We start from the raw sequence: 16658 nt of genomic DNA on the forward strand, positions 1-16658 counted from the left end.
AGGGTGGGAAGCCACTCGGAGCATAGCGCAGTCAGAGCCTGTAGGCAGTGCCTGGACCTGCAGTGAGTGCCGGAGGCAGCTGCCCCAGGGCAGGGGGGCTGTGCACAGGGCCACGCGCCTCAGAGTGGCTGCAGCAGCAGGCAGTACTCAGCTGCGAGGGCTGCAGTGCTGCACATCTGAGAGGTTACTAAGGAGGGAATTTGGGTTACAAGAAGGAAACACACCGGAAAAGTCAATTGCCATTTGCACGTCCGAAGGTGAGGCAGTAACGTAAACGTGTTGCTTTTATCCACCCACATAAAACATTACTGTGGGTGAAATTAGAATTCGTATTCTTTTTGGTATTTTTAAATATTTTCTCTCCAATATTAAAATACAAAAGAAAAAATGCTATAAAGACCTTACAGAACACTAACGAAATACTTTTTTTTTTTTTTTTTTTTTTTTGAGACGGAGTCTCACTGTGCTCCCAGGCTGGAGTGCAGTGGCGTGATCTCGGCTCACTGCAAGCTCCGCCTCCCGGGTTCACGCCATTCTCCCGCCTCAGCCTCCCAAGTAGCTGAGACTACAGGCGCCCGCCACCTCGCCTGGCTAGTTTTTTGTATTTTTAGTAGAGACGGGGTTTCACCATGTTAGCCAGGATAGTCTCGATCTCCTGACCTTGTGATCCACCCGCCTCGGCCTCCCAAAGTGCTGGGATTACAGGCTTGAGCCACCGCGCCCGGCCACGAAATACTTTTCAAATGAGCTTAGAGAACTGATACTCAATTATCTATATGATACATTTGTACAAAAAGAAACAAAAAGGAGAAAGGTAGGCGCAAAGAAGGAAGGAAAGGCATCATAGAGAAATTATAATTAACAATAATTACTATATGTTTCAAAATAGCTAGAAAAAAAGAATTGTAGTGTTTGTAACACAGAAAAGATAAATATTTGAAGTGATGGTTAACCAATATCCTGATACGATTTTTACACATTGTGTACATGTATTAAAACATCACATGTAACGTACATGCATGAAAACATCACACGTAATGTACACGCATGAAAACATCACATGTAACGTACATACATGAAAACATCACATGTAACGTACATGTAGGAAAACGTCACATGTAACGTACATGTATGAAAACGTCACATGTACATGTATGAAAACATCACACGTAACTCCACAATATTTACGACTATTACATATCAGTTGAAACTTTTGAAAAGAAAGAAAGGGAAGGATGGAAGGAAGGAAGGAAGGAAGGAAGGAAGGAAGGAAGGGAGGGAGGGTGGGAGGGAAAGAGGGAAGGGAAGGAGGGAGGGGAGGGAGTGCATTCAAAGCACTCAAATGTCACTGGAATTTACTTACAACATAAACTGATTTTTTTTTCCTAAAACATTTAGGAAAACAGATAAAGGGACATTCTTAATCACTCATACTATGTGAACACTCTTAGCTTCTCTTACTAGTATTAGAAGCATTTTGTTTCAGGAGATTTGGACTTGTTTTTATCTAAAGCAATTTCTTGGACTAAGGGGAGTAGGCTGAGAAGGAAGAAATAGTGTACTTAAAACATATTTCTTATATAAGCAGTATTAGCTCCAGCTATACAGTTGCAATGAACTATGTTTCTAATAACATCACTTGGCATAGGGATCTTAATTGTAGACCTTGTAAAATGTCTCCTTACACTCACTGTTTCAGAGCACTTTTAAAGCATGCCACGGTAAGATGGAGGAGAAGTGGTGATGAAGCCCTCCCAAAGCATGGACAGAGCCTGGCTCAAGCCAGCCTGTAACCTGGTCCAGGGGTCATTCCATGAGACCCCCAGATCCTCCAGTCGGAGAGCCGTGAGGCTCAGCAAACACGTATTGATCCCTGTGTAGTGCTGTGAGGGGGCTGGAACAAGGAAAGCTGATGGCCACACACTGAGACAAGGCCAGTGTTGCACCTGGAGCATGAGCAGGTGCGGTAGAGTCAGCCGGAGCCGGAGCGCTGGCTTGGGGTGGGGATCACAGCTGAAGAGTGCTGGTGGTTGGATGTCACCTTGGGCAGCCATTGAGCCAGGCCTTGGGGGATAAATGGATAGACGTGTTTGGAAAGAAATTTCAAGAAAATGTAATAATAAAATGGTGTGTGTGTGTGTGTGTGTGTGTGTGTGTGTGTGTGCGTGTGCGCGCGTGCACGTGCCTGTTACAGCAGTCATGTGAAAACAAACTGCATGTGAGACTAGCACATCGCTGGGGCCATTCTGGGCAGGAACTTCATCTAAAAGCATTGGTCGAACCGGAAAGGATGAAGCTACTACCTTACAATCCATTCTGTGTTCTGTGGTTTCAGCACTAGGAGCTACTTTTGGTCATAGGATGTCAGAAATCATCCTACCTATGTATGACGCACTGAGCCCCAGTGCCCCCAGCTGGGCCATTTGGATGCTGTTGAATGAGAAGAACAAAACCGGGAGAGGGAAAGTGGTTTCCTGGAGATCTTATCGCACCGGGTGTGAGCTCAGGCCAGTGCGCTGCATCCTGCCCTAAGTTGCCCCTTTAAAACACCAGCTCCTGCTCTCAGGTCTTCTCTACCTTGTCCATGGAATGTGAGCATTACTTTCTTTTCATTTCAATATGTACCATGAAAACTTTCCACATATCCACGGAGCATGCTTCCTGTTGCCGCCAAGATACGCTTCAGTGAACTTTGCATGGGATGATGTCTTCCCAGCCTCATCTCAGCCCATCTTTCCACCTTAACCTTCCACACATAACCAACCTATTCTTTCACACCTCCACGCCTTGTTCTCGTCCTCAAGAGAAAGTCCCAGCCAACCTCCTCCGCCTGGGAAAGACCTACATATTTTTCAGTGCCATTCCCGAATGAGATCGACCCCCACCTTGCCCCAGCGGGTCCCTCCTCTCTGCCTGGAAAACTACGGTGCCTTGTGTTTGTTGCTTTATGGAGTTGTGTTTTTTATTCGTCTGTTGTGTTTCTTGGTGGAATGTGAGCATTCAGAGCTCTGTGCCTGGCCCACCATACACAGTGGTGTGTGAGTAATAGGTCCTCAGGATCCCTGTGACGTGAAGCAATGTTTCAGGCTTCCTTTCAAAAGAGTGAATCTTTTTGCTAGGTAAGGTCTGTTGTAATCCATGTCCAATGTCCACACACTGCAGAGACTATGCTCTGAAAGCTGGTTGTGTACCTTTGCGTGCCTGTGTGGTACCTTCACACATTTCTCAGGGCCTACCCCCGACACAACCCTGAGTGGACAGGTCCTCTTTCAACCAGGACCATGATAACTTGTTACGGGATACTGAGGTGTCTCGATTCCGCCTACCAGAATTATTTAACTCATTGGGATGTGGATCAGACAGTTCTTTAAAATCTTACAAATATGTCAGTTAATTGATAAAGTCCTTTTACAATCACACAGAGAAATGGTTTCAGGAATCCAAGGTTGGGGGATGGGGAGAGCTATAGAGAACCAGGAAGACCCCAGTTATCTGTCTGAGTTTGTTAGTTTCCCTTCACCCTGGTCCTCCTGACATCTTCCTGCTCTGCAAGCTCTAAGGCTGTTCATCATGTGCAATGATGGTGTCAGCAGCCAAGCCACCAAAAAGCAGCTTGGGAGGGCTGAATTCAAGTTCCGATGCCTTCATTTTAGACGGAGGGCTCCTTGAATCTCACCCTCTGCAGGTGCATACAAGACTATTGTTTCCACTTTCCATTTGCCCGCTTTCTACCTCCTCCTCATGATTCTCTCTGTCTCCATATCAGATGCTGGAGCCTGTTACTCCACACTCCCTGGGAAGCCCTCCTGGGCCTGTGCATCCAAACGAACACTCCTGCCCCCAGAGCCCATGGTGCCTGACCACGGCACCACGCGTGTGTGATTTCTGTTTGCCTTTACTTCACCTGCAGAATTCCGATTGATTCTTTTCTGTTTTGTTTTGTTTTGTTTTTTTCTTTCTTTGAGATGGAGTCCCACTCCTGCCTCCTTCTGATCTTCTTCTTTTTTTTTTTTTTTTTCTTTTTGAGACAGAGTCTTGCTCTGTCGCCCAGGCTGGAATGCATGGTGTGATCTCAGCTCACTGCAAGCTCTGCCTCCCAGGTTCACGCCATTCTCCTGCCTCAGCCTCCCCAGTAGCTGGGACTACAGGCACCTGCCACCATGCCCGGCTAAATTTTTGTATTTTTTGGTAGAGGCAGGGTTTCACTGTGTTAGCCAGGATGGTCTCGATCTCCTGACCTCATGATCCACCCGCCTCGGCCTCCCAAAGTGCTGGGATTACAGGGGCGGGCCACCACGCCTGGCCCCGATTGATTCTTGATTTTCCAAAATGCTCAATCTTTACTCATCTTTTCACCCTTCATACCCAAGGGTGATTTGTACAAAGCATTTGCTCAAGGGTGACCTTGTGGGAACCACTTCTGTTGCCTCCCATCAAGTAAAGGATGACGGGGTTCCACGGACTGGCTGTCCCATACGGGAGTGAAGGGAACACAGATTGCACACAGGTGCACCATGGCCAGAACGGAGGGAACAGTCAACACCCGCAGTTACATACATGCTCATGTTTCCACAGCCTTCACTGTGTTTATCAGTGAAAGTGGATTCTTTAGAAAATAAAGTTGTCCAGAGTCCCGCAACTGGTTCCTTTCCTATAACAGGGATGAGTTAGAATTTAAATAGTGCAGAAAAGAAAGAATTACAGGATTAGGCAGCTATAAAGTTACTGCCCTTCAGGTGTTATGTAAAGGTAAACTACAAATGGTCATATAACAATTGTAATTGTAGAAAAAAATGGAGTTTTCTACCCTTTGCAATAGAATAAAAAAGAAAGAAAAATCCACAATACAACCAGTGTTATGGCTAAGCTACCTAATCAATTAGCCTACCCTAATTCGAAGGAAAAAGAACTATAGTCTATTCTAGCAAAATTTAAAACAATAATGTCTTTGAATATCTTTAGAAATCCATCCAATGTTACCAGTGACAGAAAAGTCATTATTAAGTTATTTCTGCTTTTGGTTGCAAAATAGAAAAGGTAATTATTAATTCCAAAATACTTTTCATATAGAAAATTAGACTTTTTTTCCTATATGACAATTATCAATCTAAGAAATTTAAAGCGGAAAGTAAAAACAAACTTTTTTACTTTTATGAGTTAATGGTAGTGGCCATATATGTGCTATGCACAAGGCACTAATGTGGCCTACATGTGTTGTGTACACGTAACATGTGACACACAGCAACTCATGTGATCTCCACAATGATTCCAAGAGGTCCTGGCTAGTATTATCCTCATTTTGCAGAAAATGAAACTGAGAAGCAGAGAGGAAAATTTACCCTCAGACTTACAGTGGTAGAAAGCTGGATTTATTTCCTGCCATTCTGGTATAGGGATCCCTCTTCTGCCACTGTTATGCAACTTTGCATTTATTGAAGCTTTAAAGTATGGAGATTTTTAAAGAGACACAAAGTTTTAAAGCGAACAGTATAATAAGCCCATATACCTATCATTTACAAAAATGTAGTTTGGCCACTGTCACTTATCTAGACCCCATTTGATAACCATTTCTATATTATTTTGAAGAAAATTCCAGAAATCATATAATTTTGCCTACCAATGTTTCAGTGTGCATATCTAACATATTAGAACTTTATTTTTAAACACAGGCAGGACACTATTAACATATTTAAATAAACAGTAATTATGTGATATCATGTAGACATTTTAAATAGTCGATGCTTTAAACTTCAGTGGTAAATCTAATGTATAAAGTTATATTTTTCCTGACTATATTTTAATGCCATGTATTTCTTCTTAAGGGAAACAGTAGGACAGTGGTGACTATGAAGGGACAAAGTGTTCCCTTGAGCCCAAGGCCACATCACCTAAAGGGGAGATGAACACAACACAGGAACTTACCAAGAACAAAAGGCCCCTCTCCTTCTCGTGTTCTAACTTCTTCACCATGCTCTCCCTTGCCCAGATCTGGGAGGTACCTGTGCTAGGGCTCTGTACTCCCTGCCCCACGAGCCTGTGTCTCTGAGATGCAAGCGGCATCTGGGAGGCCGTGGACCAGCTCTGTTGTTATCTTTCACCCCACACTACTTAAGAGGATTCTTAAAATAAAAGGAGAGCTCTCCTCAATGGAGCTTTGTTTCAGCTGTTTACCATTTCTCAGTGTCTTAACAATTGTGATGCTGTAAGGCCACTATGAAGTTCTGGGTATAGAGGACAAAACTCCCTTGGTTTTATGGTTTAAGATTATATACAGGCTAATTGTATCTACTTTTCCTATATTTCAAGGCTATGTCTGATTGTGATGATAGTTCAAAGTATGGAGGACAACAATGCCTTCTTACATAGCAAAGAATTATTATAATGATTCAGCCATTCAACATGGAAGAGGAGGAAGAAGAAGAAGAAGAGGAGGAGAAGGAGGAAGAGGGAAAGGTGGAGGAGGGAAGGGAAGGGGAGGGGAGGAAAAAGAGAGGTAGAATCCAGGAGGAAGGAAGAAAAAAGTGGAGTAAGAAGAGAAACAGGGAGGGGAGGAGGAAGGGAGAGAGAGAAGGAGAAAAGAAGGAAGGAAGGAAGGAAGGAAGGAAGGAAGGAAGGAAGGAAGGAGGGAGGGAAGGAGGGAGGGAGGGAGGGAAGGAAGGAAGGAATCAAGATTATTCCTCAAATGTCAAACAACACCTGTTCCATACCCAGGTTGCTTTTCCCTCTTAGTTCAACTTTACCTTCAAGTTTGTTGGCTGGGTAGTTTTGGGTTGAGTGCCAGCCTTCAAGGTGTTTCCATTTTGCCATTCTATGTTTATAAGGGTTTTTAATATAGACCCTCAAGTGGGCAACACTGCACACTGGGATTTTCTTTCACTAGCTGCTTATAATCAAAGAATGTAAACTAGGAAAGGTAGGAAGCTCTTGTCAGCAGACAGTACTTATGTGATTTATCTATTTAAGAAGCAGGACAAGTACATGGCATAAAGTCAAGGATGGGGTAAGAGGTAAATGAAATGAAAGCTTTGATATAGAAAAATTATCTGGGATTTCAAATAGATGGATATAAGAAGTAGTAAAATCAGGTATTAGAAAAGGAGGAAATAAAGAAATAAATGATAAGTGTCATCAGTCAGAAAACATTAAAGTAAAAATTAAGAAAACATGTATGAATAACTAAATTAATTTGTGGACTAAAGTATAAAGTGTTAGATTTTCTGAGAAGTTTTTCTTCCTATAAGGAGGATTTCAAGCATATACTATTCCTGCTTATATGATGTCAAATTAGGTCATTTTAGTGAATCCACCACGAAACACTAGTTAGACATTGCATACATACCCTGGTTGTATGGTTCACAGCTTTATGCATTGTTGATTTGTTGCTATTGCTTTATTTTCTGCGTATCAAAGTTGCTTTGGTAATACGCATCATCTCCAAGACAACCAAGTGAACCAACTCCAAGAAACTATTTGGAGTTAAAAATCTGGAGGAGTAAAGGTGTTCACCTGCCCATTCCATATAAGACAGAAATCAGGAGCTGAGGCTATGGGGTGTCTTTTAAACCAAACTAAACTTCTTCTATCCGCCCTTGTGCACATTACATAACGCTCTGCCTCAGGTCTCTCCTGCTCAAAATGGGGATGATAATGTTTCCTTCCCTAGTGTTATTTTAAGGAGGAAGTCAGGTAACATACGTCAACTTCGTAGGACAAGGCTGCAGTGCAGAAGTGCGTGCAGGGTGACCACGTGCGTGCGGCATTGCATCAGGGTTAGACCCCATCCGGAGGTGGAAAGGAAGCTTCAGCCAAACAAACCATAACGTGAGAGGCATCCAGAGCCTTGTGATCTAAAGCCCAGAACCCCACAACACAAAATTTCATCATAAAATATTGTAATTTAAGTCTCCTCAAAGATTTCTAATTCCTTCATTTAATTGATGAAGTGGCCGAGGTTTAGAGAAGGCTGGTGGCTTTCCCGGGTGCAGCCATAGGGGACACACTAGGTTTTCTGGCTTTTGATGTGGGTTGTTTTACACCAAATGTACACAACCATGGTGATATGGTTTGGCTGTGTCCCCACCCAAATCTCCTCTCGAATTGTAGTTCCCATAATCCCCACATGTCATGGGATGGACCTGGTGGGAGGTAATTGAATCATGGGGGTGGTTACCCCATGCTGTTCTCATGTTAGTGAGTAAATTCTCATGATATCTGGTGGTTTTATTAGGGGCTTTTCCCCCTTTGCTCAGCACTTCTCCTTCCTGTGAAGAAGATGCCTTTCTTCGGCTTTGCCTTCCACCATGATTGTAAGTTTCCTGAGACCTCCCCAGCCATGCATAACTGTGAGTCAACGAAACCTCCTTTCTTTATAAATTATCAGGTATTTCTTCACGGCAGTGCGAGAATGAACTAATAAGCGTGGCATGATTTTTCATGTCATAACTAGTAATAGTGTAGGGACAAATGACTTTTGCTTTCTTTTTAATAAAATTGTTGGTAATATGTACAGAAGTGGGAGGAGTAAATGCCTGTGTCTTCCTGACTGATTATAAAATTCTTTCCAACTAGCTCGTGCAAGTGGTCAACAACTGAGGCCAAAATGGATTGCTTTATAGAGATTTAGCAGACTTATATTAATGATCCAATTTCCTTGAATGGGGTGAACTTGTTAACTTGCATATTTAGAAAAACTATAATCAAATATTGAAAATACTGTCATAGGAAATAGAAATTAACCTATAGAACCTAGAACATGTTCTGAACATAGTAGATCCTTAACATATATCCATTACATTGAATTGAATTAGACGTAGTCTGTATCTGTCCAGAGGCTGAAAGTAAGAACAACAGAGCCTATTATAAAACTGAATAATATTCAAACCCTTGACACAATCCAACAATGGAATGAGTTGCCTTGTTGAGTTGTAAACTATCCATTCCTGGAAATATTCAAGAAGCAATAAAAAGGCTTCTTTTTAGGGGTAGGTGGCATGGGGCAGAAATGCTTCTGTAGTGCACTCTGGAGTTTAGTATAATGGACACAATCCTAGCTTTCTTTAATGGTAGTGGATCTCGAAATTCTCAGAGTTACACATCAGAAACAATAATAGTCACTATATTAAATTGCTCATACTGAGATTTCATTTTTAAAGTAAATATGTTATAATACTTTTCATACCATGTGTCAGAGACTCAATATAAGCGTGGATTCTGCAACTAAAAGGTGGACTTCTAAAAAGCTGGGTCATGTTCTATCATTTGCATATCACCACTGCCTCACACAGTGTATTGCACATAGTAGGTACTTCATACAATGATTTTATATACGAACAAAAGAACAAAAAAGTGTCAGATTTTTAGCTGAGTTTATGAGAATTTAGAAGATATTTTGAAATACATATTTAGCCTTTACAAAACTAAATTTGTGCTATGAGATTAGTTTTTTCTTAAGGTTGAATTTATGACACTTCTATGTGTAATGGCAGACCATTCAAACATTGGATGGTTAGCTGTGTTTTCAATAGCAGAGGACATGCAGTGATATGACCACACATAAAATGCAGCAGGATTGAAAGATATTGCCCTTCTCAAAAGTATCAAAAAGTACATAGTCTTGAATCAAGAAATTCTACTGTAAATTTATCTTAAGAAAATCATTAACAGTGTGAAAGGTTTTAGGTGAAGAATGGTTATTAAAACTGTGTTTATAAGGTAAAAGTTTAAAAATCCAACTTATGAAATTACAATACAGAATTGATGAAGTATATTTCAGTATATCCATAATATTGTAGAATTGTGTATATCCATATAATCCATTATTCCATAATCCATTATTATGTATATCCATAATAATAGTAGAATGCTAGACAAGGTAACAGAACAAAATAAGGTAACAGAAAAGTAGTTCTTCAGGCTAGGTGCAGTGGTTCACACCTGTAATCCCAGCATTTTGGGAAACCAAGGCGGGTGGATCACTTGAGGTCATGAGTTCGAGACCAGAATAGAAAAATAGAAAAATTAGCCAGGTGTGGTGGCATGTGCCAGTTACCCTAGCTACTTGGGAGGCTGAGGCAGGAGAATACCTTGAACCTGGAAGGCAGAGGTTGTGGTGAACTGATTGTGCCACTGCACTCCAGCCTGGGTGACAGAGCCAGACTCCACCCTCCCCCACAAAAAAAGTAGTTTTTCTTACAGAAAGATACATGTGATACATAAAGGGAAAAAGGAGTAAAGAACAAATGGTAGTTTGACTCACATTAATTTAAAATCTTATTGAAGACTGTCAAAGAAATCAGTCTTGAATTTTAAATCAACATACTAATGGTGGTTGTCACTGAATTTTTGAATTTCCAGTGCTTTAAAAAATTATATTATCTATTATTCTAATATTCCAATTTTTCTACAATGGACATACGCTAATTATGTAAAGAAAATAGAAGTTTAAAAACTTGGTCTCTCTGGCAGTTTGATGTTAATGCAAAGAATGACATTGAGAGGATAAGTTGCTAAAGATACTGACACCAAAAGTAAGAGAGTACAGAGATGATGCCTTGAAAAGGATAATTTTTGAACCATTAAAAATTAGTTGTGTAGCAAATAGAGGACATTGGGTCCAACAGATTGGTTTATTTCTCAGTCTTGCTGGAAATTAAATTTGTAGCATTTCTCAATTCCACCCACTCTTAATTGGAAGAGAAAGTGAAGGCCACAGAAGCTGAGAGTCTGCCTCAACGTCCCCAGCAGTCAGGGCTGCCCAGACCTCGAACCTACACGTGGTCAGTCTCAACGTCCCCAGCAGTCAGGGCTGCCCAGACCATGAACCTACACGTGGTCTGCCTCAACGTCCCCAGCAGTCAGGGCTGCCCAGACCTCGAACCTACATGTAGTCAGTCAATGCCACTCTTCATGCAGCTGAAAATTTACACAATTACGTCCAAGATAGATTTCAAATGATTCCCAAAGATGTGTGTCCATGGAAAAAGGAAACTACATCCTCAAAATGGGGCTTTGATTGGAGGTAAGCTCTGAAGTCCGTGCACCTCTGGCTACCTGTCCGACCTCCCTCTGCCTAGGTTTCCTCATGTCTAAAAGGGATGGTGGCAACTTTCTTACAGGGTACTCGAGGGCTTAAAGAGAGCCAGCCATGTCTACAATGTGGCCTCACTCAGGCTCAAGTGAAAGAGTAGGAGTGGAAGGACTTTGAAATTCAGAAAACACCACGTAAGTATAACAAGAGAAGAATTAGGAAATTAAACATAACTATATTTTTTGGATCAAGTTCTTTGCTTGGTTCAGTTCATTTATGAAATATTTAGATTACAGGCAATGCTCTCCTCAGTATAAGGATATAAGAAAAAGTAATAGTTGATGTATGAATTTAACAAGTATATGTAATTGACTAGACAAGGGCATACAACGGAAGCATGTAAGCATTAAAAACAGCAAGAAATAACTGGTACAAAAGAACCCAATTGCCCGAATTCTACATCAGTCATTGCCTTGTGAGCTCTGTTTGTTTTCAGGTACCTCCTTTACATTCCTAATACAGTGGTAAAGTCCCATTGCAGTTCACATACCACACGCTGTGATTCCTCAAATGTCGACGTGGATTGGACAAAGGTCCAGGCAACAGCCGCACACACCTCGTCCTTGGCTACAGCCTCCGCATGACCCGCCCTGCATGTAAGAGAGGAGGAAGAGACGGTAAATGGAACTGAGACTCTTTTCTCTTGAGTTAATGGGAATGGATAGTTTCCCTACATCTTGGGCTAGTCTCATTAAAGTATTGAAGGCCCTACACACACACAGAGCCACACTTGCTAAAATTTATCTAAGGAATGGCCTTAGATAAATTAGATACACTCCTACTGTTTCTCCTCAAAGTTGTAATTTTTTTTTTTTTTTTGCTTTGAGATGGAGTCTTGCTGTGTCACCAGGCTGGAGTCACGGCATCTTGGTTCACTGGAACTTCTGCCTCCTGGATTCAAGCGATTCTCCTGCCTCAGTCTCCCGAGTAGCTGGGACTATGGGCATGGGCCAGCACACCCCGCTAATTTTTTGTATTTTAGTGGAGATGGGGTTTCACCATATGCCATGTTGGCCAGGGGCCAGGGTGGTCTTGATCTCCTGACCTCATGACCTGCCCACCTCAGCCTCCCAAAGTACTAGGATTACAGACAACAGCCACCGCACCCGGCCAAATTTGTACTTCTTTTAAAATAAAGGTCTGTCCTTTAATAAAAATGAAAGAACAAGTTCAGTTGTGTGAAACTTGAGAGAGTCCCTAAGTCTCCATCCTCCCTACAAAGACTCCTAACCCAGGGAGATGAGCTGGAGGTGAGCTCCAGGCCCAAAAGGCTGCTTGTCAGGCAGTGATTGAGGTTGCAAGAGAAGGTTCTGGACTTAGGGTTGCACCGCGAATTGCATTATGGCAACGTATGCAAGTTCAATAAGGACCTCAAACACAGCTTGCCTATCTAAGGCCGTATCAGGACTAATGCCACAATGAAAACCAATAGGTGTTTAAAAAATAGAAGTAAAGAACCATGTGCAGACCAGGAAGTTTCCCATATTTCCTATTTTCTAGGTTCACATGGAAAACTGGGGTGGTGGAAGAAAAGGACAATAATTCCTTTGGAACATTAATTCAACTTTTTCTACCCACTAACCATATTCGTTCCAATTTTAGCAGTTCTGTGGGAGGAGAAATGAAACATGAAATTCTTCTATGCTTTCAACTTTGCATATTTCTTTACCTCTACCTGGAATGCCTTCCCCTTTCTGGGTCTTCCCAATCCTGCCTAGAAGCCATACTTTATTTTGTGACATGTTCCTGATGAGAGAGAAGCAGGGATCTTCATGGTAAGAGCAGCACACATGTCAACCACTCCCATTACCGACTATCTAGCTGAGAAGCTACACGCTAGGTCAGACACTGCAGGTTCAGTATCTCTCTTAATCCTCAAAGTTGGCATTATTATTTCCCTGCACGTCGGTTCAAGATGCTGCCTAACTCCTGGAGACACAGAGCTGGAGCTCCCCTAGCAGGGATTCAAAACCAGCTCTTCCCAACTCAAGGGTGCTTTCTGCTGCTCCAGGCTGACCTCCAGTTTCTCAGGCCCTCCAATACTCCAATTCTTTGTTCTTTCTTCATTCTCCTTCTTCTTCTTCTTCAAGATGGACTCTCACTCTGTCACCCAGGCTGGAGTGCAGTGGTGTGATCTCATCTCACTGCAACTTCTGCCTCCCAGATTCGAGTGATACTCCTGCCTCAGCCTCAAGAGTAGCTGGGACTACAGGCACATGCCACCACATCTGGCTAATTTTTGTATTTTTAGTAGAGATGCGGTTTCACCATGTTGGTCAGGCTGGTCTCGAACTCCTGACCTCGTGATCCACCCGCCTCGACCTCCCAAAGTGCCGGGATTACAGGTGTGGGATTACTGTGCCTGGCCTGCTCTTCATTCTTCTAAAAGGAAACATTTAGCATTTGTGACATGCTTTTGCTCACACACAGAAACTTTCTCTTTTGCGGATGGAAGTGATGACTCTCCCAGGACAATGTCATTCATTACTAAAATGTGGAGAGCATCTTAGATCATTTAAAATCAAATGAAATATATGTACGCTTTTAAAAGAAGTAATGCAGATATCAAGTTTCCAATGATTTCTAACAAATTGAAAAAAATAAAACATAGAACCCATTAGAAAACTTTTATGAGAATGTCTGGCCTTGGGATTTTACTTTACGACTGAAAATGACAATAAATTTAGTTTCTACTCGGGTTAAAGTGTGCTTGCCTATTGTGAGTCAAGAATAAATGGTCTAATGGGTTTAAGTGGCCCCACATAGTTTGCTACACTTGGGCACAGCAGGAGAGATCATCTGTGGCCAAGAGTGCCAGCAACACATCTACCTAAAGTGCCAGGCATTGGCTTTGGAGAACTACGCCAGGCCATGGCAGGCTTCCCTCCCCACCCACCTGCACTTGGAAGGCCACCTGCAGAAGGCGGGAAGGGTGCACAAAATCCCGAAGGCAGGGAGTGGAAGAGACTTAGTGTCAAAGCAATGTCGCTAAGTTCTATTTCCCATTCTGTTATCATCACCTAAGAGAGGGAGACACAGATACACACACACACACACACACAGACACACACACACACACACACACACATAGATTTCATCTAAAATTGCCATTGCTTTGAGGCCGAGGCGGGCGGATCACCTGAGGTCGGGAGTTCAAGACCAGCCTGACCAACATGGAGAAAACCCGTCTCTGCTAAAAATGGAAAATTAGCCAGGCGTGGTGGTGATGTCTGTAATCCCAGATACTCCGGATGCTGAGGCAGGAGAATCACTTGAATCTGGGAGGCAGAGGTTGCAGTGAGCGGAGATTGTGCCTTTGCACTCCAACCTGGGCAACAAGAGCGAAACTCCATCTAAAAAAAAGAAGAAGAGAAACAAAAAAACAAAAAAAATCCTTTTTAAAAATTCAGATAATCCTCAAGTAGCTTATAAGACTTTAGGTATTAAATTTTTAAGTGTTGAAAAAACTGACTATACAAAGTAATTTAACGTCAGGACCATCATCTTTTTAACATTTTGTTAAGCATCACCAGCATTCTGGTGCAAAATTCTGGGCGTAAGACCTGTTCAAATACTCCAAAGTAAGTGATTTACAGAAAATTAACTAGCATGAGTCAGTCCCAGTCTTTTTTAAAAAATAAATCATTGAAAAAATATAAATACTGTGTTTACTGAAGATGGGCAAGTGGCAATTTCAGGAGCACAGAGTGACTTTCTCATTTGCAAAATGAGGATAATGGATTAGATCATCTTTAAGAGTCTCCTTTTGACCTCTGAAATCCAGCTTTATTTCTCAGTAAGAGCTTGGTCTTTTAAATTCATATGGATATTCTAGTTAATTAATAGTTATTTCACATAGTCTTTTAGATAAAGTTGTAGTTATTTCTGTGTGGATATCACCACATTTTTGGCAGAAGAGAAGCACTCGCCTTTCCATGGAAATTGTAATAGCAATGAAACTCAAACTCTATTAAGCCCGACTAACTCTACAGCTCAGTCTGAAATTTGGAATTTAACCTACTGGAGATTTAAATAGAGTAATAGCTAAACACAAGGGCTGACATTAGGAACTCTCTGGTGGGGTACACAGATCATTCTAGAATATTTACTTGCCCCCTTTTTTGGCTTCTTCAAACAGACATCAGATTTATCCCTAGATAGATCATCTGGTCTCATTTGCTGACACCCTACAGTTCATTTCTAGAGACAGGGAAGATATATTTATAATGACCTAAACACACAGACTATGTGCTAAGTACTAAATATGAATTGTCATTTAATTCTCACGACCAGGTAGATACACGACAACATCAGTTTCACAGATCACAGAAATGAGGCCCTGGGAAGGTACGTCACTGGCCTAACATCACCTAGTTTGTCAATAGTAGGGTTTGATTGGAATCCTGACCATCTAATTTCTCAGCACGCACTCTCAAATACCACACTCAAACCTCAATGCAATTAAAATGAACTTTTAAAAAATTAGACCATCATATGCCTAGACAGAGCAAAGTATTGGGAAGAATTGAGCGAAGTGTTTCTCATTATCTGGGTCCTCCACACCCATGAGAAGAGCAGGGCGTGCACCAGCCTTGTGTGCAGTTTACCTGGAAATGTGCCATAAATGTAAAATACACACAAGATTTGATCACAGCATGAAAACAATATAAAACGTCTCATTAATCATTACGTATGGATTGCTTGTTGATATTATAATATTTAGGTTAGATAGCTATATTATTAAAATTAATTCCATCTGGTTCTTTAAATTACGTTTAACATTTACTGGAAAATGTAATATCACATATGTAATTCTTCCACTTGCATTACATTGATACTAGACAGTGCTGATCTAGACTATCAGTTACCAGGTTAATTTTACAATGAGTTACACTTTGGGTTTTTATCAGACTAGAGCCACATACACATGTTCAGCTTGAACACCTCCTTGCTAGAGAACAATATAACCCATCCCGTTCAGTCTCAGGAATGCCAGGCTTATATTCTTCGATAGCTTCTTAACTCAAAGCTACTTAATAATAAAAGTTATTTTCTCCAAGATAATTATCGTTTTAAAAATGTTCTACCCTTCAATGTAAGCCACAGGCTTGCATATTAAGTAGCTTTTCTCCAGGCTTCTGTGGCTCATGATGTCAGCGGTAGGTCAAGATTCCTTATCACCAAACAGAGCCCGTGATGACACTTGTCTGGGCAGACAGAAATTTCCGCTGACGGCAGAGTAAGACTGAAGACCACAGAGGGTGATGCCTGTCTCTTAACCCTGAGAAATTCCCAATAGGTGGCTCTGTCTGGCTAAGGGGGGACTGTCCTCTATTAATCACACTGCCATATACTTTGAAGCTCTATTGCATGTTGGCCAGAAAGCTTTATTTAAATGCACTCAAGCTTCCTTATTTACCATTTTTTAGGCTTTTACTATTTTACCCCATACTTCAAGCATGGTAGTAGTATAGTGGTTCATACTCTTAATTAAAAACAATTTTTAATTAGCTGATTATCATTTTTTCAGGCCTGTCGAGTTTCATATAGTGAGCTAATTTTTACAAATATC

The 16658-nt window shown here is 41.5% G+C and overlaps 1 long non-coding RNA gene across 3 annotated transcripts in view; it reads right to left on the reverse strand.

The window, feature by feature from the left end:
• The window catches only part of LOC103876672, a 274519-nt gene that overhangs the window by 216109 nt on the left and 41752 nt on the right, over positions 1–16658 (reverse strand). For all 3 annotated transcript variants that reach the window (XR_635996.4, XR_635995.4, XR_635994.4), the window contains one exon: positions 11577–11676. This is a non-coding gene — a long non-coding RNA (uncharacterized LOC103876672). The remainder of the gene's footprint in view (positions 1–11576; positions 11677–16658) is intronic.

Source organism: Papio anubis, chromosome 14, assembly GCF_008728515.1.
Source record: "Papio anubis isolate 15944 chromosome 14, Panubis1.0, whole genome shotgun sequence".
Lineage (NCBI taxonomy): Eukaryota > Metazoa > Chordata > Mammalia > Primates > Cercopithecidae > Papio > Papio anubis.